Raw genomic sequence first — 24,305 nt, forward strand, 5'->3', positions numbered from 1 at the left:
CAATGAAATTACCTGGATGTTAGGAGATATATAAAAACCTAGAGAAGTTAACAGCCCTTTTCAGACCCCACTGCCACTTCACTAGCTCTTGATAAGGAAGTTCTTACTCTCACACGCTCTCACGTTCTTACTCCAGGGAACTGCCGATGGCTCCTCCGATCTCCGAGTAAAGTTAAGTCTGTAGCAACCAGTGTCAATGGAACAGCACAATTTGGCTCATTTATATTCCAGCATTCTATGAGCAAGAAACTAGGGAAGGGTGGGGTCGCGGGTAAAGAGGGGTCGCACTGCAGGGAGAAGAGGAGTCTACATGCCTTGATGGAGCTGAGGACCCTCTTCGCCGTCAAACCTAACCTGAGCACTTCACGCCCTCACCGGTGTCCGGCCCAGCCTGGGTCGCCCCTTCCCCATTCAGGACTTGGGGCAGGCAAAAAGCCGAACTCTCGGCCAGACTGGGGCCGCAGCGCCGCCCCCGCTCCATCCCTCTTTCCCGCCCACCTGGCAATTCCAGGTACCGACCGCTGGGAGCTGGGAGGGGGCGCCGGGCTGGCGCTGCCGCCCACCTTCTCTAGCTGGAACTTGGGATCGAAGCTCAAGGGCGGGAGAGCCGGCGCTCGGCTGTTCGAACCCGGGGATGGGGGAGCCGGGCCTGGAGGCCCCTGCCCACTCCCGAGAGTAAGGCACAACCCGGGACCCCGGGGAGAAGCTGACTCTTCCCCAGTGGAGCCGGACGAACCCCCAGCCGCTGGAGAGGGCGAATGAGTGCAGCGCGGCTGCACCGCAGCGCGAGCCGCTACTCACCGTCCCCCGCCCGCCGCGGACCCGCCGCCCGGCGCCACCGGCTCCTCCTGGTCGCGGCGCAACCGCTGCCGCCGCTGCCTCCTCCCGACGCGCCGGTTCTCCCTGCGGGGCCGCGCGGCTAGTTCGCACCCTCTTTCGCTCTCTTAAGAATGATTATGATTTTTAAACGAACTTTATTGGTAGCCAGGGCTCAGATTGAGTGGCTCAGCAGCAGCTCCGATGAGGATGGTGGGGCGCGGGAGTCTCGACTCCCCTCATCTGAGGACCCGCCGCGCTGCGGAGCATGCGCCGTGCTTCGTTTGCGCGTGCTCTGTGCAGCCCAGCGGCCCTGCCCCGCCCATGTTCTGGCGGGTGGCGGGCGGCAGCTCAGCTTTCCAGGCGCCTCCAAGGGATCCCGGGAGGGCAGTGGAGAGACCAGAGGCGAGCCCGATCTCCTAGATCGTGAACACTAGAAAAGAGAGATAGGCCAATGACGGTCTGCATAAGTTTCACAGAGTTATCACACTTCCAGAGTCCTCAAAGGGCTTGCCCCGCATCGGACACATACCTTATTTTCTTGACCAGATGACATCTTAAGTGGCCGAGTGAGCAAAAAATGTCGAACAAAGTCGAAAACGCACACACACAGCCTGCAGGATTTGGCTGGACAAAATAGAAGCCTGAGATGGTTAATTATTCAGAGAAGCAAACCAAAAACGAAAAGGTCCCGCAAAAGCAATCTCAACTTTGTTTGCTTCAGTTGTTTTTATATTTCAAAATAAAATAGAATAGAAAAAAAAGATGGAAAATACCAAGTGTTGGCCAGGATGTAAAGTCACTGCATTCTTCTACTCTGCTGCTGGAATGTAAACTGGAACAACTCCTTTGAACAACAGTTTGGGACTGTCTGCAAAAGGTGCATACCCTATGGCCCCGCAGTTCCACGCCTCCATATAGAGCAAAGAGAAAGGAATACTTAGGGTGCATCGACAGTCAGGTATCAGAATGTTCGTAGCTGCATTTATTGTAATAATTCCTTAATGAGAATAACCCAAAAGACCATCAACAATAGAATAAATGAATGAAATTACACAGGGTTCGCATAATAAAACACTATACAGCAACGCAAAGAACCATCTGCAATAATTACGGGTAACAACGTGGATCAACTGCGGAAACCTAATGCCCAGCATAAAAAGACAACAAAAGTACACATGGCATAAGTCCATTTCTATAAAGTACAAAAACAGAAGAACTAAGCTGCTCAAAGTTAGCATAATGGTTACCTTGGTGGGCAGGGGATAGTGACTGGAAGGAGTTAGCAACTAGAAGAGGGGCTTCCAGTTAGCAACTGAAAGAGGGGCTTCCTTCTAGTAAGGTTCTCTCTGTTGATTTTGGCGCTAGTTATAAAAGCATGTCCATTTGTGAAAATTCATGCTGTACTCTTATGCACATTTTTCTGTATGTGAATTATACTTCACACTTAATAATTTTAAAAATTAAGTGGAGATTGTTTTACTTATAATAGCAATAGTATTTGTAAGAAATTTAATATCAAGTAGCTAACAGATTTATCTCTAGGATTTGGTTGGCAGTCTCTTAAATTTGAGTAACATACTGATGCCCTTTCTGAGAAAGAAAAAAAAATGATTAAAAAGTTGGCAAATGACTTGAATAGACATTTCTCCAAAGAAGATATACAAATAGCCAATGAGCCCATGAAAAGAGACTCAAGGTCACTAATCATGAGGGAAATGCAACTCAAAACCATGAGATACAACTTCACACTCATTAGAATGATGATTATAAACAAAGCAGAACAGAAAATAAATAAGAGTGTTGGCAAGGATGTGGAAAAATTACAACCTTTGTGTGCTGCTGGTGGGAATGTAAAATGGTACAGCCACTATGGAAAATTGTATGGTTCATCAGAATATTAAAAATAGAATTATCATATGATTAAATAATTCCACTTCTGAGTATATATCCAAAAGAATTGAAAACAGGGACTCAAAAAAGACATTTGTTCAACCATGTTTATAGCAGCATTATTCACAATAGCCAAAGGGTGGAAGCAACCCAAGTGTCCATCAATGGATGAATGGATGAACAAAGTGGTATATACATGCAGTAAAATATTATTCAGCCTTAAAAAAGGAGGGACCCAGGCGTGGCGATGTATCCCTGTAATCCCAGCTACTTAGGAGGCTGAGATGGGAGGATCACTTGAATCCAGGAGTTCAAGACCAGCCTGGGCAAATCCTGTCTCAAAAATAAGAGAGAGGGAAATTCTGACACATGTTACAGCACGGATGAAGCTTGAAGACATTATGCGTAGTCACAAAAGGACAAATGCTGTATGATTCAACTTATCTAAGGTACATAGAGTAGTCAAATTCATAGATACAGTTGGGGGGTGGGAAGTGGTTGTGGGGAAGGAAGGGCAGGTGGTGAATGGGGAGTGAGTGTTTTATGTCTACAGTTTTAGCTTTGCAAGATGAAAAAAGTCTGGAGATAGATGGTGGTGATGGTTGCACAATGATGTGAATATACCTGATGCTCTTGAACTTTATACTTAAAAATGGCTAAAAATGATAAATTTTATGTTTTATGTATATCTTGCCAAATTTCTTTTTAATGGGAGAAAAAAAAAAAAAGAAAATCCTAGAGGGTCTCAGAGAGTACGTCTGAGATCCAAATTTGAGAAAAACTTCCTGAAAAAGGGTTCTCCCAAAATCATTTCTTTCCTCCCCACTTTTCCATTTCCTTGGGACTGTTGGACATTGAAGGAGATCCAGAATATGCCACCCCAAAATATGCCACTTTGTCATAAGGATTATTTTGAGCTGAAGGCAATTAAGAAACAGCAGAACAGAAGAAACACTCTGCTTTTCCCATTTCTGCCTAAAAGCAGGCTATAAATTTCCCTTTGTGAAGCTGTTCCTCCTCCCCATCCCATACTAGGAGGAGGAGATTCCTATCACCAAAGCACCAACTTGAGTCATATGGCAAACCTTGCAAAATAACCTTTGTCTTCCAATAGTTCCCCTCATATAGTTTAATCGGCCACAATTTACCGCCTTCACAAGTCCCACCCCTTTTTCCTTTGTCTTATCACTTCTCCACAATTTATCACCGTTTTAAAAAATGGTATATAAGTTCTTAGGCCTAACTGTTTTTGGGATTTTCACTTCTTTTCTGTGAGGCCCCCCATGTGCATATGAAATAAACCTTTTCTCCTGTTTATCTGTCATTTGTCAATTTAATTTGCAGGCTTCTGCTACTGAACTTACAAGAGTAGAGAAAAAGTATTTATCCTCCCTGCAGACATGCTCAGTGCAATTAAAGTCTACTTTTTATTTGACTTGAGGCTGCTCCCAAGGATACAGCAGAGATTCTCATGCTCTCACTGAAGGCAGTGAAATAATGAAAGCCTGCAGGGAAACCTGGCCTTTTAAATCATGTAGTTGTGCTATAGTAGAAATAGCAACAGAATTAACCTAAAAGGGTTTGAAAGAAATTTTACCTGCAGTGACTAGAAATGAGTTTCACAAAATTATTTTAATGAAAACATTCTGAAACGTTAGTTATTAAGTCGTTAAATGATTGTTTGAATCTAGTACCTCCACTGACTCAGCAAAAAATGTCCATTTAGTCCCTTGCTCGTTCTTTCATTGTGTCTGACTCTGATGAGCTGAATAGTGTCCAAGGATCATGAATTGTATCTGAGTTGAAAGAAAAACAGAAAAATCAAAAAATATTTTCTTCCAAGAAAGAAAGCTTTGAAAATTTTTACCACTTAGAATGTAAGTCTGCATATAAATGTGAATGCATATGTGGCCATCTGGAAAAACCTAGTAGAAATCACAGTATTGGTCTAGACAGTAATAATCTACTGTTCTTCAGAATCATACAGACCATCCTGGAAAAAAATTTTTTTTCTAGTACTTTCTAGCCAGACATTAGAATACTGATCCAGTTCCTCTGTTGCTTAAGCTTGGATCTTAGTATCCTCATCTATACTAAGGAGTTACCCACCTTACAAGGTCATTTATCCATTCAAAAAAATATGTATTGTGCGGACTACTGTGCTGAACATTGTGTATTCAGTAATAGACAAAAGGCAGATGGTTTGTGTCCTCTGGGAGCTTATAACGTCTTAAGGGAGACCAAAAAAGAAAGTATACAAATATACACATATGCACACATATACATAAATAAATGATTACATACCCTTAGACATTATGTGAAAGTAAATAACTGGTATGATGGAAGCGTGTAAGAGGGAGCCCTAATTTATGCTGGAGAACCAAGGGAAGGCCTTTCTGATATAGTGATTTTTAAGCTGTAATCTGAAAGATAAATGAGTTAGGTAAAAAATAGACAGAAAAAGACTTTAAGCAGAGACAACAGGAAGTACGATGGCCTGAGGCAGCAAACAACTCACTGGGTTGAAATAATTGAAAGGGAGCCAGTATGCAGGAGTGAGTGGAAAGCAGCGGTAAAAAATAAAGAATAGTAGTGAGGGAGGCAGGGGGCAGATCATGAAGACCTTGCAGTTCACATTAGGTAATTTGGATTTTATCTCAAGTGTATTGGGAAGCCACTGGAGGATTTTTTAGTGCACAGACTAGGAGATTCACTGGACAGTTTTAAAAAATTCCTCTGACTGCCATCTAGGGAAAACACAGAGTAGTGGAAAATGGGAGAGCAATGGAAGGGCGGTTCAGGCAAGAGATGATGGAGGGTTAGACTGAGGTGGTTACAGGGGTGATACAGAAAAGTGCATTTGTTTTTAATCTTGGAAGTAGAACCTATAGGATTTGGCTATGGTGTAGGGAAAAAAATGGAATGTCAAGAGTGACTCACAGGATTCTTGAATGACAGCCTTGCTGAGATCGGTCACTAAGGAACTAGTTACTACCCCTCACAGTGTGAGTTGGGGAATAATCTGTTCATTCTAAATTCCTTTTTGTTTTGTCCTTGATTGTTCTTGTATCATGGTCTAGTCTGTTCCAACATATACACTTCTAGATTTAGGGCCCTTACTAACAAAGAATAATTAGAAAATAGAATTTTTTTTTTAATTGCCCAAGTCTTTTACATATATATATTTACTTTTGTTAAAATACTCTTAGTGTACTGAGAGACCTCCCCTCTAATGGAAAGGGCTGGACTAGACAACTCTCTGACTTTTGGGAACTTCACTTATGGTAAATAAGGAAATGTCTGTGTGATATTCTTCCTCACACTTCTGTTGGAACATTTGTTCACTTCACTTCAGTGAATTGATGCATTTTTAAGAGCTTATTCACAACCAATGTTTTGTCATCATTCCATGATTTAAATTCTTCTCGGTAGGCCAGGCACAGTGGCTCATGCCTATAATCCTAGCACTTTGAGAGGCCGAGGCAGGAGGATCACCTAAGGTCAGGAGTTCAAGACCAGCTTGGCCAACATGGTGAAACCCCATCTCTACTAAAAGTACAAAAATTAGCTGGCCGTTGTGGCTCACGCCTGTAATCTCAGCTACTCAGGAGGCTGAGACATGAGAATTGCTTGAACCCGGGAGGTGGAGGTTGCAGTGAGCCAAGATCGTGCCACTGAACTCCAGCCTCAGCCACAGGGTGAGACTGTCTCAAATAAATAAATAAATAAATAAATAAAAATAAATATTTTCTCAGTGCTCTCATAAAATAAGTAGAGGGACTACTTGATTAACCTTATTTGTACATATAAATAAAGTAGGTAAAGGTCACATACCCTACAGGTAGGTTTGATACAAGAATCCAGTTCTCTTAATGGGCAGTTATGAATTCAAACTCATCCACTTGCCCATTCCCTGGTTTTGCAATTATTAAGTCACAAAAAAGTGATGAGGAAATGTTCTACTTATGCTAATAATCAAATACTTAATGCTCATGACAGAATATTTTTTCTTCTTAAATATAATCTTTTCAACATTAATCAGTAATTGAGGTTTTGTGCTTAAAGTTTTTTTTTTTTTTTTGCAACCAGGACTAATTCTTAATTTTTTAACCACTTCTACTCAACAAATACATAAATCGCTTTAAATATTGATGCATCTCCTGGTTTTTTGGTTTTTGTTTCTTGCATCCTATAGAAGATCTACAAAACTAGAGTTAGAAGCCAAAAAGAAGCTTCAGATGGTGATAAATAAAAATGTTCTGTCTTAATGCTGATTTTTTCAGTAATGAAGTGGTATAAACTCATTACCTTCATGAAGCTCCGTAGGTCATGAAAATAACATTGTTGTAGAGCTTCCATGTGCATCAGCCTTGACTGAATAGTTTGATGCACTTGCAAATCACAAAGTGCTTTCCTTTGAAATGTGTAAGGCAGGTTGAGATGCAGCTTGTCAGATGAATTTAGTCCTCCTAGGACTGGATGTCTCCTTGTTGAAGCTGAATTCTCATTTCATTTACCCATAACTAGAAAGATCTCATGAACAGCTATTTTAAACATTGAGTTGCCATCAACCTGAGGGACCAGAGAAATAGATTGAGGGCAGGGAGTAGTTGGAAAGAGCAGGGAGTTGACATAATGAGACATGTGTGATAATGATGTACAGATACTTTGTGGGGTACAAGAGGGCCCCAGGTAGACAGGTAGACAGGAGCTGGCATATGGCTTACAGTCATCCAGCCAATGTTACTGGGCTCTTACATCTCAGGCTTTGGAGCCAGAATCCCTGTATTTGAATTCCAGCTCTACCACTTACTAGCCGTGTTACCTTGGACAAGTTACTTAAATCTCTCAGCGCCTCAGTTTCCTCACTTGTAAAATGGAGATAATAGTAGTACTTCCTGGAGTTATTAGAGGAATTTAATGAGTTACCATATGTAAAAGCACTTAGAAGAGTATAAGCCCTCAAAAAAAAGTTAGTAGAAGTATTAGTAGTATCTAAAAGTTACTAGTTATATGAGAATAGAAGGGGCAGAAATGTCTCCAAGTTGACTCATCTCTAAGTGGTGAAGTGCCAATGGCATTGCCGATGATATATCTTTTTTTCCTCCTTGCTAGAGGTTTTCTTCAGCTTTACTGCTGTGCAGTGTTCAAGTATGGATTGTTTTTATTATATCTATAGTATTTAGTGTGCTACTTCAATAATGTCTTTCTTCAGTTCTGGAAAATTCTCAGCCTTATATCTTCAAATATTGCCTGTAACCCAATCTATTTTCTTTTTCTGGAACTCCTATTAAGAGAGGCTGATCCTAAACCCTTCTTATAGTTCTCATATCGTTATCTTTCTGGCTTTATTATGTGTAATGGCCAATCTTCCAGTTTACCAATTTCTTCTCCATCTATTTCTACTCTATAGTTTAAATTTACCCATCAAGTTTATAATCCCAATGAACGACATTTAAAATTTTCCACGTTCTCTGTTTTGTTAAAATTTCTTTTCTCCTGTAGTCAAATTATTGTATTCATTAGGCTTTTAAATCTTTTTTGCATTGCTTTCTTTTCTTTTTTTTTTTTTTTTTGAGACAGAGTCTTGTTCTGTTGCCCAGGCTGGAGTGCAGTGGTGCGATCTCGGCTCACTGGAGCCTCCGCCTCCCAGGTTCAAGCGATTCTCTTGCCTTAGCCTCCCGAGTAGTTGGGATTAAAGGCACATGCCACCACCCATGCCCAGCTAATTCTTGTATTTTTAGTAGAGACTGGGTTTCACCATGTTGGCCAGGCTGATCTCGAACTCCTGACCTCGTGATCTGTGTGCCTCAGCCTCCCAAAGTGCTAGGATTACAGGTGTGAGCCACTGTGCCCGGCCTGCATTACTTTAATTCTTTCAAACGTAATTATTTTAGTTCCTTTGCTATTGTTCCATTATTTCCAATTCTTTTTTGTTGCACTCGATGACTCTCACTCATCATGCCTCCTTTTGTGGTTTTTAATTTAGGAATGTGAAGTCATCTTCATGAGGGCTGCATTTTCTATGGGACTTCTATATGCTTAGCCCCTGTATAATGGCTTGATATCTGCTTTTGATATTTGCTTTTGTCAAAGCCAGGGCTTCAGAATGTTCAAGGATGTGGGAACAGCATTTATGTTAAATTCTCAGCTTGGAACGCCCACATCACATAGGTAGCATAAATTCAGAAAACTTGCCCATCCATGGTGGTGGTTTTGGGTCATGATTCCTCCCAGAAACATTTCCCCATTCAGAATCCTGGGGGATGGTAATCTTCCTTGTTGCTTCCCTGTGCTCCTTGACAAAATTTTTCTAGCTCCCTTTTCACTGAATTGGTGCCTATTCTAGTGTCTTGTTTTTGTGTCTGTGTCTCCCTTCCAGCCTTCTCTTTCATCTAGACCAGGACATCTCTTCAATCACTTGGGAGCATTCAACCTTCTGTTTCAGCCCTCAGGTAGGGCACTTTCTTGGCCTGTCAGGACCATGGGGGATTTCCCTTTCTTTGTTTCGATTTAGGCTATTGTATTCTTTGTTGTTGTTACAGTTTATCTTAGTGTATCTGTTTAAGTTTATCAAGGCTGTGCTTATCTAGTGAGAGGGTTGATATCAGTTCAGTCAGCACTGTTACAGGAACAGGAAGTCTTGCTTTATTTTGTATTGCAAATTAATTCTGATCTGAGACATCACTTGCCAGGGGTCGTAAGATACCCGATATCAGTCTTTAAATTAAAGATTTCCTTCTCTTTTCCACAGTTGCACAAGACTTGTCAGAGGCTTGCACAGTTTGGAAAACTTAGGCAAAGACCCCTGGTACTCGATTGTGATCATCACTGTAATGTGAATTGCCCAGGTACATTGAGTCTATTTGAATAAATCTACATCCTTTGTGCCCAGTTTGGTCTTAAGTATCTTTTACCTCAACTCCCAGGGTTATGGAGGTTGGTGTTCATGTCTCCATCATTGAGAAGCTGAAGCACCTTCAGAGACTCTACTCTATCTCCTGGTAAAGCCAGGCACAGATACCTATAGTTTCTGGTACCTGCTACCTCCATCAATCTCTAGGAAACTAATTACATTTTTTCAATCCTAAGGATCCACCTCTTGAGCAGAATGGTGAGGACATTTGAAATGTGTAGGTACATTTTTTGGTTATCTTAATGACTAGGGTATACTATTGTTATTTAGTGCCTAGAAACCAGGGATATCCAATGAAGCTCTCCAGAAAGTCCACTGGAGACTTTTCTTTGAGAAACATTGTCTTTTCCATCCATACGTGAGGTGGTCCAACCTAATCCTCTTAGAAACACTATACTTAAAAAAGTTTTTACTTTTCCCCTAGGGAAGGTGTAATGAGCTCAGATCTTTTTAAAAATACAATGTTAGGCTTCTCCTCCTGTGGTAGGGAGGGAAAAGAGATTACTTTATTCTACTTGGTAAATACTTACCTCAAAAATTCATCTTAAATTACAAATAATGATGCAAAAACAAATTACAAACTGAGAAAAAAATACTCTCAACATATGACAGATAAGGGGCTAAATTTCTTTAATATACAAAGATCTCTTACAAGTCAATAAGCAACAATTAGGCAAAAACCACTCACATCCAGATACTGAAATGAAAGATAATAACCTATTGACACATGAGGATATTTAATATCTTCACAATTCAGAAAATGTAAATTAAACAATAAGGATATAATTTTCCTTGTGTCTGATTGACAAATTGAACAGGTTAATATTTAATATGGGGAAGGATGTGGGAAAACAGAAATATTTTGTTGGAATGTAAATGGAATTAACCCTTTTAGAGAGCAATTTGGCAAAATATATCAACATTATAAATGTGTATTTCCATGTGTAACAATTTTATTTACACCATTTTCTATGAGTGCTTGAAAATATTAGTATATTCCAGGTAGAATCCCTAAGGAAAAGAAAAAAAAAAAACTAGTACAATGAACTTAATTATCCCAAATGCCAGGGAAAATGGATATGGAATTTATGACCTGAGCAAAGCATTAAATGCTTTTCTTCTTTTCATCCTGAGTTATAGTTGGTTCCTTCCAAATGTAAAGGCTAAACCTTGGCATTGCCATGTTTTCAGAGATTGAGAAATTATTCTATTAAAGAAGATAATCTGTCTTCAATTTCTTCCAAAGATTTCTTTTTTTCAAGAGACATTATTTAAGGAAGATAGAATGAATGCAGGACAAAACAAGTTCCGCAAAACAAAACAAATGTTCCATTGTTGCATTAATGATGGTTATAGACATCGAGTTTCAGAGCCACATTGATGAGTCCAGATTCTGGTCCTCAAATTTGTAAGTTTAAAAATTAAAAATTTAGGGACTGGGCATGGTGACTCACGCCTGTAATCCCAGCACTTTGGGAGGCCAAGGCAGGCAGATCACGAGGTCAGGAGTTTGAGACCAGCCTGACCAATATGGTGAAACCCTGTCTCTACTACAAATACAAAAAATTAGCCGGGTGTAGTGGTGCATCCCTGTAATCCCAGCTACTTGGGAGGCTGAGGCAGGAGAATCACTTGAACTCAAGAGGCGGAGGTTGCAGTGAGCCAAGATCGTGCCACTGTACTCCAGCCTGGGTGATAGAGCGAGACTCCGTCTCAAAAAAAAAAAAAAAAAAAAAAAAAAAAAGAAAAGAAATTAAAATTTTACCAAGGGATGGTTAGGTACCGGGAAACCAACCATCTTTCAAGAGACTTATATACATAAATCAGAATGCTAGCTTATTAACCTGTAATAGGATATATAGCAAGCATGATAACCAGATTTAAACTTGTCACAAAACACCTTCTCTTTCTTACAAATAGCAGAAGCCTCCTTCTTGTCCTCTCCCTGTTCTTCCCTGAATGTTTTCTTTTTGGTGTGCACATACACTTAGGACACCAAATTGTAAGTGAGAAAGTTGTTGGGTGAACACACAGTTAAAACAAATGGAATTGGATGTTTTGGGGATGGATTTCCAGCAAACTGAGGAATGCTAAGGATTGTCCTTCCACATTTTAGAGGCATTTCTTCCTAAAAAGCTGGCCACAGATCAAGAATCAGAATACTCTTTCTGTGGCCAGTGCAGGAGAAATACTAGCAAAGATAGATTTTCTAATTCTTCTTTTTCTAGTTTCCATGCAAACCATCATATTCCTCTGTATGAAATCATATACCCACAGACATGTTGGAGTTTGGTCATAGCCTAGTTTGCATTTATGTTTTGAATCGATATCTCCAGCAAGAATTTCAGATATATTCTTGCCTTACTGAAATTTTGTCTCAGGGAAGTTTTCTGGGATGAGTTTCCATAAATGGGGTAATGTCAAGTATTTTATGTTGCTTCTTTCCCATTCCTGAAAGTAAGAATTACATTTTCATTTATTCATCCAACATACATTGAGTGGCGTAATTTGTCAAGCATTATGAGTGATACAAAGATACATAAAACATTGTTCCTGAATGTATTTAATCTTTGGGTTTTATCTAGACTACATACTATTTTAAAAATTAAACTAGCTTTTATAATTCAAAAAGTTACAGCTTGCAACTGGTAAAACTTCAACCTCTACACAAAATGGCATAAAATGAACATTAAATGTCTACCTTCTGCATATGCACTTACCTGATGTCTGTTCCACTCCTAGGGGTAACATCTTGTTAACAATTTCTTTCCTCCTTCCCTCCTCCCTCCTCCTGCTCCTTGCCTCCCTCCTTCCATTCCCTTCCTTCCCTCCCTTCTTTCCTCCCTCTGTCCCTTGACAGGGGCTCACCCCATTGCCCAAGCTGGAGTGCAGTTGTGCCATCATAGCTCACTGTAACCTCAAACACACGGGCTCAAGTTATTTGATCCTTCTGCTTCAGCCTTCCTAGTAGCTAGGACCACAGGTGCGCAGTACTACAGCACAACTAATTTTTAAAATTATTATTTCTTTTACAGACAGGATCTCACACTGTTGCCCAGGCTGGTCTCAAACTCCTGGGCTCAAGTGATCCTCCTGCCTTGGCCTCCCAAAGTATTGGAATTACACATGTAAGCCGCCATGCTTGGCCCTCTGTTAACAATTTCTTATGTATTCTTCCAGAATTTTAGTGTGTATGAATAAATATATATATGATTTTCTGCCAAATGCTACATACATCTGTATGTGGTAAGCAATTCTCAATTTGAAGGATAGACTAAATTTCTTTCAAACACAGCCTTGGATCTTTAGATGAAAAGTCATTAGGCAGGAATGGAGGTAGGGCTGGTCTAAGGTCTCTTACATGTCTGGATTCACTGAATTTCAATGATGATACAGGGAAAAAAAGTTGTAAAAGAGCAAAAACAATTAAAAATAGATGTGTAGTTATACTTTTCTTCTTATATAGACCTAACTTATGAAACACAAAAGGGTTATCTACTCCAAGTTGTGTTATTTTCAAGTTTTCAATACTAGCTCATTTAGTATTGTCATTGCACTAGCATCACTGTTGGTGTTCTCCAGTGTGAGAGATATTAATTAAACTCCAGATTAGAAAAGTTGAAGATAACAGCTACTAACTGAGGATTATTAATTTTATGGCTTTAATTATAATTTTAGTAACTTGTGTCTGATGTGTTTTATTTTTATTTTATTTTATTTTATTTTTTGAGATGGAGTCTCGCTCTGTTGCCCAGGCTGGAATGCAACGGCGCAATCTTGGCTCACTGCAACCTCCGCCTCCCAGGTTCAAGCGATTCTCTTGCCTCAGCCTCCCAAGTAGCTGGGACTATAGGCGCGTACCACCACGCCCAGCTATTTTTTTGTATTTTTAGTAGAGATGGGGTTTCACTGTGTTAGCCAGGATGGTCTTGATCTCCTGACCTTGTGGTCCACCCGCTTTGGCCTCCCAAAGTGCTGGGATTACAGGTGTGAGCCACCACGCCCAGCCCTGATGTGTTTTATTAAGTTAATTTTTGGGAAATGACTGAAGTTTATCTGTAACAAATAGGTATTGATTCCAAGGCCAGTCACAGTGGTTTATGCCTGTAATCTCAGCACTTTGAAAGGCTGAGGCCAGAGGATTGTCTGAACCAAGGAGTTTGAGACCAGCCTGGGCAACATAGCCACCCCATCTCTAAAACCAAAATAGCCAAGTGTGATGACACATGCTACTTGGGAGGCTGAGGTGGGAGGATCACTTAAGCCCTGGAGGTCGAGGCTGCAGTGAAGAATGATAGTGCCATTGCACTCCAGCCTGGGTGACAGAAAGAGACACTTCTAAAAACAAAACAAAAACAAAGTGAAAGACCTGGCACGGTGGCTCATACCTGTAATCCCAGCACTTTGGGAGGCCAAGGGAAGCAGATCACGTGAGATCAGGAGCTCAAGACCAGCCTGGCCAACATGATGAAACCCCGTCTCTACTAAAAACACAAAAAATTAACCAGGTGTGCTGGTGCATGCCTGTAATCCCAGCTACTCAGGAGACTGAAGCAGGAGAATCGCTTGAACCCAGGATGGGGAGGTTGCAGTGAGCTGAGATTGTTTCACTGCACTCCAACCTGGGCAACAAGAGCAAAACTCCATTTCAAAAAAAAAAGTGAAAAAAATGTTTACATGTAGGACTGGATTAATGAAATTCAAAGCTTCATGCAAACATAGTGTCACTTTAGTGTCTATAATAGGCAAAATAATGCCCCAGTCTCTTTTACCACCCCAAAGTTGTCCACATCTTATCCTTCAAACCTGTGATTATGTATGTACCTTGCGTGGCAAAAAGGACTTTGCAGATGTGGTTAAGAATTGTGAGAGGCCGGGCGCGGTGGCTCAAGCCTGTAATCCCAGCACTTTGGGAGGCCGAGACGGGCGGATCACAAGGTCAGGAGATCGAGACCATCCTGGCTAACATGGTGAAACCCCGTCTCTACTAAAAATACAAAAAAACTAGCCGGGGGCGAGGTGGCGGGCGCCTGTAGTTCCAGCTACTCGGGAGGCTGAGGCAGGAGAATGGCGGGAACCCGGGAGGCGGAGCTTGCAGTGAGCTGAGATCCGGCCACTGCACTCCAGCCTGGGCGGCAGAGCGAGACTCCGTCTCAAAAAAAAAAAAAAAAAAAAAAAAAAAAAGAATTGTGAGATGGGGAGATTGTGCTGGATTATCCAGGTGTGCCCAGTGTAATCATAAGGAGTCTTTATAAGAGGGAAGCAAGAGAGTCAGAGCCAAAAATGTAGATGTGACACAGAAGCAGAAGTCAAAAAGAGGGGTGGAGACAAGAGAGAGATTTGAAGATGCTGTGCTGCTGGCTTTCAAGATGGAGAAGGGGGCTACAAGCCAAGGAATGCAAGTGGCCTTCAGAAGCTGGAAGAGCCAAGCACAAGGATTCTCCTCGAGAGCCTCCAAAAAGAACTAGCCCTACTTTCATTTTGATTTTAGCCCAGAGAGACTGATTTTGGACTTCTGACCTCCAGAATGATAAAGCAATTAATTTGTGTTGCGTTAGAACACTAAGTTTGTAGTAATAGTTACAGCAACAATAGGAGACTATATCCTGAGCTGAATTTAATATGTCTCCTACTATAAAACCTACCTCTTTTCCTTGCTTCACTGACTTAGTGAATCCACCTAATTCTGATGCCTAAAGTCAGATACCTGGGAGTCATTCTTGACACTACTCTCACCATTCATATCCAAATCTGACCTGTCATTCTTCCTTCCCTGTAGCTCACTGGTCCATCTTCTCTTCATTCACCTAGACAAGTGTGTAATAGCTTCCCAATTCATTATTATTATTATTATTAGCCTCTAGCCTCCACCTTTTATTCATCCTACACACTGCTGCCAGAATGATCTTTCTAAATCTCCTGCTTAAGAGCCTTGAATATCTCTTCCTTGGCATATTATTGTCAAGCTCCTTAGTATGACCTTGTCTTTGTCGTGCTGTCTAGTTGCATGTCTCTCTGTATCCCACAGTGTGTTGCTTATTATTCTTTTTTTTTTTTTTTTTTTTTTTTTTTTGAGATGAGGTCTCCCTCTGTCATCCAGGCTGGAGTACGGTGGCATGATCTCAGCCCACTGCAACCTCTGCCTCCTGAGTTCAAGCGATTCTCCTGCCTCAGCATTCTGAGTAGCTGGGACTACAGGCATGCACCACCATACTCGGCTAATTTTTGTATTTTTAGTAGAGATGGGGTTTCACCATGTTGGCCAGGCTGGTCTTCAAGTCCTGATCTCAGGTGATCAGCCTGACTTGGCCTCCCAAAGTGCTAGGATTACAGGTGTGAGCCACCATGCCTGGCATGTTCCTGTTATTCTGCTACATTGAATTTTTTGTAGTTCCCAATATGTATGAAGCTATTCAATGTCTCTGTGCCTTTGATCATGCTGTTTTCTTTCCTGGCATTTTTTTCTCCTCTCCTTCCTAGTTTTACCACTTCTTTTCTATTTTTCAAGAATTTGTTTAGGCCAGGTGTAGTGACACATGCCTATAATTCCAGCACTTTGGGAGGCCAAGGTGGATGGATCACATGAGCTCAGGAATTGGAGATCAGCCTGGGCAACATGGCGAGACCCCAAATCCCATCTCTACAAAAAATACAAAAAATTAGCAGGGTGTGGTGGCACATGCCTGTAGTCTCAGCTACTCGGGAGGCTCAGGTTGGGGGAGGATCACCTGAGCCTGGGGAGGTCGAGGCTGCATTGAGCCAAGATTGCACCACTTCGCTCCAGCCTGAGCGACACAGCAAAACCTTGCCTCCAAAAAAAAAAAAAAAAAGAGAATTTGTTTAAATGCCACCATCCACAAGGAGTCCTCCCTTAAGTGCCTTCCCATTTTCCCCTCTATTCTTCTAGTGCCGTGATTATATTTTTATCATACTACTTCTTAATCTGCAATGTAAATTTGAGGCTGCATCAGATAACTAATATTTTTGAGCCCCTACAATGTTTTGCACCATGCTAACTCTAACTCATAAAATAGTAATCAAAAAAGACATGGTTCTTGCCCTCATGCAGCTCAGAGACTGTAGGGAGGATATTAAGAACATAATTATAAGTACTCCAAAGAAGAGACATAAATTATATGGTAGGTATTAGCAGGAGGATCTAGGGGATCAATAAGCTTTCTTTTTTTTTTTTCGAGATGGAGTTTCGCTTTTGTTGCCCAGGCTGGAGTGCAATGGCACGATCTTGGCTCACTGCAACCTCCACCTCCCGAGTTGAAGCAGTTCTCTGCCTCAGCCTCCCAAATAGCTGGAATTACAGACATGTGCCACCACGCCCAGCTAACTTTGTATTTTTAGTAGAGATGGAATTTATCCATGTTGGTTAGGCTGGTCTCAAACTCCCGACTTCAGATGATCCTCCTGCCTTGGCCTCCCAAAGTGCTGAGCCACTGTGCCTGGCCAGGATCAAGAATCCTTAGGCTCAGACATTTCTGTCTCCCCAGTAGACCATGAGCAGCTTGCATTCAGGGAGGAGACTATGTTGGACCTAATGGAAAGCTACTGGAGAAGATAAAATGAAAGAGTACACAAAGAAAGAGGAATACTCAGGACCCAGGAAACAGGAGACCAGCACAGGTGAGAGGTAGAGGGAAGTCCCAGGACAGCAGCTGTGTGTGACAGAGAAAGCCACAAGTCCTGATTGGTAGAAGAGGTAGAAGACTCCTGAATGGCTGTCTCCAAGGAGAAATAATTGATAGAATACAAAACATGTTTGAAAAACATGTTGAGAAAAGATTTACGTTTCTAGAGTACAGTATATGGTAAATTAATATAAGATAGAAAACTAAGCAAATAACAAAAATACTGAGCTGGGCATAGTGGCTCACACCTGTAATCTCAACACTTTGGGAAGCTGAGGCAGGAGGATCGCTTCAACCCATGAGTTCAAGACCAGCCTGGGCAACACAGCAAGACCTCATCTCTACTAAAAATAGAAAAATTAGGCCGGGCACGGTGGTTCACGCCTGTAATCCCAGCACTTTGGGAGGCTCAGGTGGGCGGATCACGAGGTCAGGAGATTGAGACCATCCTGGCTAATGTGGTGAAACCCCGTCTCTACTAAAAATACAAAAAATTAGCCAGGCATGGTGGTGGGAGCCTATAGTCCCAGTTGTTCGGGAGGCTGAGGCAGGAGAATGGCGTGAACCCGGGAGGCGGAGCTTGCAGTGAGCCGAGATTGGGCCACTGCACTCCAGCCTGGGTGACAGAGAGAGACTCCGTCTAAAAAAAAAAAAAAAAATTAGCTGAATGTGGTGGCACGGACTTGTGGTCTCAGCTAGTCAGGAGGCTGAGGCTGGAGGATCACTTGAGCCCAGGAGTTTGAGATTACAGTGAGCTATGATCACATCACAGCACTCCAGCCTGGATGACAGAGTGAGACTCTGTTTTAAAAAAAAATAAAAATAAAAAAAGCAGATTCTCCTCTTCATGATAGGATAGATGTGTAAAACTGAAAACTTTTTCGGGAAACTGCTGAAGGAATGGGAAGCAGAAAAAAAAAAAAAAACTTTAAAAAACAGCAGTATTAACAAGGATAGAAATGGCTGTAAATACCAAAAGAAACAGAAAAAAGGGTTGAAAGTCTTTGGAAACAAGAATTGGCGGGAGGGGGAGGGGTATGGAATTACTAGATTACTGTTTTAATACTAAACTATGCAGAACTATGTAATTTTTATTTTGTTTTGTTTTGTGTTTTGTTTTTTGAGACGGAGTCTCGCTCTGTCCCCCAGGCTGGCGTGCAGTGGCGCGATCTTGGCTCACTGCAACCTCCGCCTCCCGGGTTCACGCCATTCTTCTGCCTCAGCCTCCCGAGTAGCTGGGACTACAGGCGCCAGCCCCCGCGCCCGGCTAATTTTTTTGTATTTTTTTTTAGTAGAGACGGGGTTTCACCGTGCTAGCCAGGATGGTCTCGATCTCCTGACTTCGTGATCCGCCCGCCTCAGCCTGCCAAAGTGCTGGGATTACAGGCGTGAGCCACCGCGCCCGGCCAGAACTATTGTTTTTTAAACTATGAATAAGAATATGTAAATAGATAAAGACATTACATTAAACTTTTCTGTGTCAACTGTAAAGTGACTGATAAAGGCTCACTATTATTAATAATATTAACAATAATAAATTGTTTCTTCAGTTAGTTTGGTACAATGTTCTGGAACAAGGTAATGAGATCATACATCAATATCTGGAATACAGCTTGGCATACAGTAAATACTCAGTAAATAATTCTTTCTTTCTTCCAGTATCTTTAAATAAAAATACCTAAAAACTTCCCTCATGTTAAAACACACTAAACGCAATAAAGCATTAAAAATTTCCTGCCAATAAAATGTAAATTTATATTGTGTTTAAATATTGCTTTTAAATAAATAAAACAGAAAATGGTGAGCCGTTTTGATTTTTTTTATCTACTAAAAATGTTTTGTGAGGGAATTATTGTGATTTCAATTAGGTTATTTTTAAGAACAATAATTTAATACTAAAAAATTATGTTTTGTGGCTACAAAATGGAAATAAAATAACTTACAATTGACTTAAATTGCATCATGTTTTTCCAAACCAATATGATGGTTACCAAATCAGAAGGAAAAACATGCTAGTTAATCATAGTGTAGGCTTTTTTCCTAATATGGTATAAACAATTTTAAAGTTCTTACTGTATGACATCTCAGGGTGTGTATTTACTTAACTCTCAGAGGAAGATTAGTAACGTATCATGTGCCTCTTTTTTTCTTTTTTTAAACCAGTGTTGCTGTCTGAACTTTATTTGGAGCCTTGAAAAGTCCAAGCTCCTTACATTATAATTAAGCAATAATGTAATCTGATCTGGATTTGTATCTGAGGTAATCACAGGCAGTTTCACAGTGATGTTTTCCTTGAGTTTTGTGCTTTAGGAGTAAATTTTCATGGAAAAGAATTTTCTAGAAATTCTGTTTTAAATATCTTTTGTGAATTTCACAGATGTTCTCAAAGAATGTAGTATTACTTGTTCCATAAACCCATGTTCTCCAATTTGATATCAACTATCAGTATCATCTACCAAGGTCAGTCATCTATGAAGGATAAGTGGCTCTTAGAAGGTTCCTAATGTTCAATCTGCTCTCATTTGCAATCTATAATTCTTCATTCACATCTTCACACATTCTGAATGTCAATATTACATAGCCTCTTAGAATGCAAATGGCAAAAACATACAAATGATGCTGGTGATTCAATACCTAACCGTTTCCCCTCAATAACTGCCTGGGATCAGGAAAAGGGAGCTTTAGTGGGGAAAGGAGAAGGATAAGGAGTGTTTGTGTGTTACTGATGGTTGGTGGCTATTGAGAGCCTGAGTACAGAATGGGAGGCTGTGTACGTATGGGAAAGGGGGAAGAAAGATGAGGAAAGGAATGGTGTTGGTCCCTAAGATAAAGATTAAGAGGGTACGTTAATTGGAATATTGGGACAGATGAGAAGGTTAAATCTTGTTTTATTTATTTACTTGTTTGTTCATTTATTTATTTGAGACAGAGCCTCAGTATGTTGCCCAGGCTGGAGTGCAGTGGTGCTATCTCTGCTCACTGCAACCTCCGCCTTCTGGGTTCAAATGATTCTCCTGCCTCAGCCTCCCAAGTAGCTAGGACTACAGGTTCACACCACCACGCCCGACTATTTTTTTTCTTTTTCTTTCTAGTAGAGATGGGGTTTCACCACGTTGGCCAGGCTGGTCTCAAATTCCTGACCTCAGGTGATCCTCCTGCCTCGGTCTCCCAAAGTGCTGGGATTACAGGTGTGAGACACAGCGCCCGGCTAAGATTTAGCTTTTCATACAAATCTGTTTGAAAGATTCTTCCAACATTTCCTGTAACTTACCGAGGTTGTGGGAGAACCTGAAAGTAGTTTCGTGACTTCTATATAATTCAAAGGACCTAATTATGCATTCTATGCTGTATCTTTAATTATACATGTTAAAGTATACCCTGGCTGACAGATAGAATGGACTCCTCATGGATGAGGTGCTCAAAAACAGAACTATGCAGCCATAGCTGGACGAGGAAGCAGTCACATATTTTGTTCTCAGAAAGATGTAAAAGTATCACAGGACCTCCCTTTCTGCAAGCAAGCCAGTGACGTCTGAGTTTGGGCTTGGAAAACAACTAATCAGAGCTCACCTACCCCAGCCAATCAGAAACCAGCCATATTGACCAATCAGAACTTAGCTGCATCAATCAATCAGAACTATGCAAGTTTGAATCCTTTATTTGCTGGAAGCTGGGCTGGCACTTGAACCCCCTCCTTGTTTAACAAAATGCACCTTCATTTTGCACCAAAGGCTGTATCTCCCAGTTTGTAAACTGTTCACTGGAATAAAGTCTCTTTCTTCCAAATTCCTTTTCAGAGAACTTTTGTTCACGTAAGGAAAAATAAATTTTAAAATTGTCTTCCTCATTAATAATTGGTTCAGCTGAAACCTTATATGAAAATAGTGTTCTTTTCCATTGAATACAATTTTGTTGGCTGGGTGTGGTGGCTCACACCTGTAATCCTAGCACTTTGGGAGGCCGAGGCAGGTGGATCACTGGAAGTCGGGAGTTGGAGACCAGCCTGACCAACATGGATAAACCCCATGTCTACTAAAAATACAAAGTTAGCTAGGCATGGTGGTGCATGCCTGTAATCCCAGCTACTCCAGAGGCTGAGGCAGGAGACTCGCTTGAACCCAAGAGGCAGAGGTTGAGGTGAACCGAGATCACGCCATTGCACTCCAGCCTGGGCAACAAGAGCAAAACTCCATCTCAAAAAAAAAAAAAAAAAAAAAAAAAAAAAAAAAATTGTTTAATTTCTGTTTTCATGCCTGTGGGTTTGCTCTGCAACATTGCAGCAGTTTTCAAAACCAAAGGTTCTGAACTCCTTTGGTTTTGAGGAATTCTAAAAACTCCCTGAAATGCTTTATCGCCGTGTCTGTATGCTTTTATTTCGTATTAATTACAGAACATGTTTGCTAAGTTACTTCCTGAGCACAGGCAGCTCCTCTCACTCTGCTCAAGTCAGTGAGTTAGGTGATATGTGCGCAGATGCCTCAGGTACAGGCTGCAGGGATGGCTCCCGGCGGGGAAGAACTGCCCTCCCTCCATGAGTCCCAGCACTGCCCTATGTTGAGGCCCTCCTCTCTCCACTGTTTCTGCTGCTGCATTTGCCCCCACCAGTCTAGGCTTAGGTGCAGGCCTACCCACCTTGGGGGCCTATGGTGCCCAGGATGGCCCCAAGGCATGTTACCAGGCCAGGTCACCAGGATGCCAGGTTGCTCGATGACGTCTATGCTGCTGTTGAGCATGCTCCATCGTCCTATCATATGAAGCTAAAAACACAAGATCAAAGATAAAATTGTTAATTATTCCAAGGTAGTGTAGGTTTTTCTGAGTGCAAGGCTGTGCATGAATGAACAGATCATACACCCATGATGCACCCCTGCCTACCTCTTACAGACTTTATGGGTTAGTTATATTTGCCATCTCTGGAGGGGCCAGTAAACTCACAAGGTAGCCTTTGTCTGAGGTTTGGTAACTAAATTACCAAGTTAGCTCGGGGAACTGCAACTCATGTCCACCTTTCATCCACTTAGGCCTTGCCATCTTCCCCCTTTCAGGTTTCAATTTTGTGTGTTTTGAGCCTAGATTCTCTTTTTCCATCTCTTAGAGACAGCACAACCTAAGATAGCATTTTGATAGTCTAAGCTCCTGGTCTGGCATAACTGCTATCCACTCAGAAATACTTCCTCTTCTCTGGAAAGGAAGGGATCAAACCATAGCTCAGTAAGAACATAATGATCAGATCAGGAGTCCCTGCAGATGTAAAGGTTCTGGTGCCAGAGTGTGGAGGTGGAGGGAGTGTGGAGGTGGAGGGAGTGGTGGTGGGGTAGTGCAGGGGATGGGGTTTGGGATATGAGAGTGCACTTGGATTACCTGATTAAAAATGGCAGCACATTGAATTTTTAATATAAAGTTAGAGTTTTCAAATTATTGAGAAAGATTAGATGATTAGTGTCACCCTAGTCATGGAAAACATACAAATCTAATTCTGATTTTGTGCCAACAGACCTATTATTTTTGTGCTTGCTCACTTATTGTATCACATTCATCTCTAACCATCTATTTGTCTATATATCTACAAATCATATATCTCAACACTGTAAAGAAACTCCAGTTCCTTATAAATTACTATTTTATTTTCTCTTTTTCTAAGCTTCCTTCCCATAACTTATTTAAATGTTAACAAAATGTGTTATAGAAACCTGTGTTACTTGTTCTGCAGGCCATTTATGGGGGAGAAGATATTATGTTTCCTTGGTCTATGTTTCAAAGGGATCAACTCTCTTTGTTCCTGTATAACTACTTACATGTACCTTATACTACTTTGTTCCTGTATAACCTCTGGGAAGTTAAAAACTCCCAGAGGCCAACAGAAAATGGCTATGAAACTAGAAATAATACTATTCTACCTACGCTAGTGTCTAAGTTTCCTAAGATGTTAGTGAAATACAGCTGGAGAAGTGCTTTAGCTGAAAAGAGAAAGTGGCTCAGTTTTCTTTTGGCCCAACTCTTACCAATAGCTCCTCTCCAGTCTCCAGGAGATACGCCATCCTATCTGTGATGGGGGAGGAGCAGGAGTGAAAGACAGGATGGTGTTGCAACAATTCAAAACCCCAGAGCACACAGTTACCCCCGATGCACTAATCAGGGTGTAGGTACTATGACTAACTAAGCCTGTTTAATAAATCCATGCCTGTACCCAAGTGAATGGGGAATGGTGAGAGAAGGGAGAACACTGTGATAACCAACCAGCTCGAACAGGGAGGTGCAGCCCACCATTGCAAGGAGAGCTGAGTAAATGTCTATCAAGATAACCATTTCTACTGCCTGCTGATTCTCTCACCTGCCAGTTTCTGCATCTGCCCCTAGAGTACTCATGTGCTCCTTCCTGTCCCAGATGATCTCCCTGGACTTAAAATTTCTTGATTGCCTGTACCTAGGGTATCCATTGTCTCTCCTACACGGCTAGGCAACTAGGTTTATCCCTTTCAGGCTAGCCTTCCTTCATTGCCATTACATCTAGCGGTGACATTGACTGAGTTGTGTATGATTATTCATCATTTCTCAGGCCTAGATAGATTGTAATGAGTTTTAGGGCTTGTCAAATTTCAAGGCTCTGTTTTATACCACACATAATTTTGAGAATTTGAAAAGTGCTTAATAATTATCCATCAATGAGTAAGCTTTGAAGGAAGATTAAAAAGTATTATGAAATAAATTACAGAGTTATAGTTGAGGCTTATTCAGAGCAAAATTATTTTTGGTGTATTTTGAGCACTAGATAAATGTCAAAGGCACCATGAGAAATAGCAAAAACTGCTGAAATAATATAAATTCACATTTATAGGTGCTGCAGAAGAGATGAAAATGTTCTCTATGTGGTTGGTCTGTGTGAGAAGGTGTTTCATGGCACTATCAAAATCCTATCTTAGGTTGTCATTTTGGACACTACAAATTTTCAAGTAGTAATTTAAAGAATCTTGAGGTTTCCTTTTGACATGGTCTGGAAACCTTTGGTAACTAATTTCTGTATGACTCAAAGGATTTCCCCT

General features: G+C 41.2%; 2 protein-coding genes across 4 annotated transcripts in view; both read right to left on the reverse strand.

The window, feature by feature from the left end:
• RAB23 (RAB23, member RAS oncogene family) overlaps positions 1–1,087 on the reverse strand; it is a 35,224-nt gene extending 34,137 nt beyond the window's left edge. The window contains exon 1 of one of the 3 annotated variants that reach the window (XM_050788795.1): positions 974–1,087. The gene's annotated coding sequence lies outside the window, so the exon portion shown is untranslated. Of the gene's footprint in view, positions 1–563; positions 753–801 lie in introns of those variants that run through there. The other 2 variants (XM_050788793.1, XM_050788796.1) reach the window with 2 other exon arrangements.
• Positions 1–24,305, reverse strand: part of DST (dystonin) — a 1,587,602-nt gene that overhangs the window by 758,637 nt on the left and 804,660 nt on the right. The window lies entirely within an intron of this gene.

Source organism: Macaca thibetana, chromosome 4 (genome assembly GCF_024542745.1).
Source record: "Macaca thibetana thibetana isolate TM-01 chromosome 4, ASM2454274v1, whole genome shotgun sequence".
Lineage (NCBI taxonomy): Eukaryota > Metazoa > Chordata > Mammalia > Primates > Cercopithecidae > Macaca > Macaca thibetana.